The sequence below is a fragment of the Fukomys damarensis genome, unplaced genomic scaffold (genome assembly GCF_012274545.1).
Source record: "Fukomys damarensis isolate Sample0158 unplaced genomic scaffold, DMR_v1.0_HiC HiC_scaffold_39, whole genome shotgun sequence".
Classification (NCBI taxonomy): Eukaryota; Metazoa; Chordata; class Mammalia; order Rodentia; family Bathyergidae; genus Fukomys; species Fukomys damarensis.
In genome coordinates, this window is record NW_022900951.1 from 126,623,674 (window position 1) to 126,625,441 (window position 1,768).

The 1,768-nt window shown below is 59.8% G+C and overlaps 1 protein-coding gene across 1 annotated transcript in view; it reads left to right on the forward strand.

Annotated features, from left to right (window-relative positions):
* Window positions 1-446: 446 nt before the first annotated feature.
* Znf185 (zinc finger protein 185 with LIM domain) overlaps window positions 447-1,768 on the forward strand; it is a 57,906-nt gene continuing 56,584 nt past the window's right edge. The window contains exon 1 of the mRNA XM_019207655.2: window positions 447-561. The gene's annotated coding sequence lies outside the window, so the exon portion shown is untranslated. The remainder of the gene's footprint in view (window positions 562-1,768) is intronic.

Here is a 1,768-nt window from a genome sequence, read left to right on the forward strand (position 1 = left end):
GGGACATCTTGCGCAGGAGGCCCGGTGGTTGATAGCACTGTCACTTGCGCTGAGGAAGAAGCCAGTAGGAGCCGAGTGACTGGAGGTGGCCGTGGCAAGGAGTGGGGTGGAGAGCATCGCTGGACGATTCTGTCGGGCAGTGAACAGGTGGGCAAGGCAGGGCAGGGCAGGGCAGGGCAGTTACTATTCGAGTCAAACCCGTTTGCAGGCAAGATCCGCTGCAGGGCCGCCTGGCCAGGAGGGAGGAGTTGAGGGCTGTCTCAGGCTGGAGCTGACGCAATGGATCTGGCCTGGGCAAGGGCTGACTCACCTGGGACAGGGGAAGGGCTCGAGGCCTGGGGACAGCCCGGCCATGTCCTTGGACACTATCACTCATGCTCTGGACTCCGGAACAAGCTTGCCCTTTCCCAAGGGTGGCCTTGGGACAGAAGAGGCCTCCTCCTTCTCCCTCACCTCTGGTGCATCGTCGTGTGCTCTCCATCGTTCTACCTCTTTAGGCTAAGGGCTCTTGAGGGGAACAGACACAGCGAGGGAATTGTCACATACCCAATGTCCGCAGGGGTAAGTTGAGAAGCTAGGATGTCAGGGTAAGTCCATGGCAAGTCCAGTTGCCAGAGTGGGGGGAGGGAGGCACTTGAGATAGATACAGCACACCGCAAGCAGAGAAAGAGACAGAGATGAAAGGAAGCAGCTTTATATGCAAGCCCCACCCTCAGAGCACAAGGGCAACCTTTTCCCCGTCAGATGAAGCCCAGAAAAGGGAAGACAGGTCCAGTGTCGCAGTTGCCCCTCCATCTTTCCCTCTGCAAATGCCAAGGGTAAGATGGGTGGGTCCTCATGGTCCTGTGATGAATCAGACGGGCCACCCTGCCCTCCCAGAGTGCATCGACAAGGCCACTGTCCTCTAAGGGACTGCAAGGAAGGAAGTTTACTCCTCTGCCATGGGAAAGGGAGCAAGTGCCCTGAGGGGAGAAGATGCACAGTGGGTTCAGGGGCTGGGAGACACCTGCGTGGGCGCTGCACGGGAGCACAGCAAAGGGAGGAGGGTTATCCTAGGGAGTTTGGCTTCGATCCGATCCGATCCTGAGAGCAACGGGAAGAGGTAGATTGTTTTGAGCAGGGAGCGCTGGGCCATCCCACACCCTGAGCTCATGGGTGACTGCTGTGCAGACAGTGGGGAACAAGGCGAGGCCCAAGGCAGGGAAACCAGCAAGGAGGCTGGCACCGTGGGTACAGAGCTGCGAGGCGGGTGCAGCAGAGGCCCCTGGGCTATAGAATTGGCTAGACCTGAGGAAGGAGGACCCATCCGGCCATTCTTTCCATCGAGTCATCCTGATAGGTTGGCTCTGGCCAGCTCTATGCCATCACTTGGGGTGGCCTGACTGCCCCCTCTGCCAGGTCTCCCAGATCGGGTTAGGAGGGTCTTCTGTCTTTTAGGTGCCCTCCATCCCAGCCCCTAGCCCACCATCACGAATGAATGCCACTTAGCAAACTGCATTGGCTCTGGGGTCTGCGAGGAGGCACCCCATTTGCTGTGTCGCGGGCGCCCAGGTCCCCCGGGGAGGCCTTCCACGGTGAGGGTGAGGGTTTCCCCGGCGCTGCCGAGCGGGTCCCTCACTTTCTTCTCTTTCCTCCCTGCCTCCGCCCCGGGGACTTCCTGTATGATCTCAGCCACTGGCTCCCGCCCTCCCCGGCCCGCCTGGGACCTCCATCTGTAAAATGGATCTAGGAACGGTAGTTCTCGCCGAGTGAGCCTGCAGCATCTGTG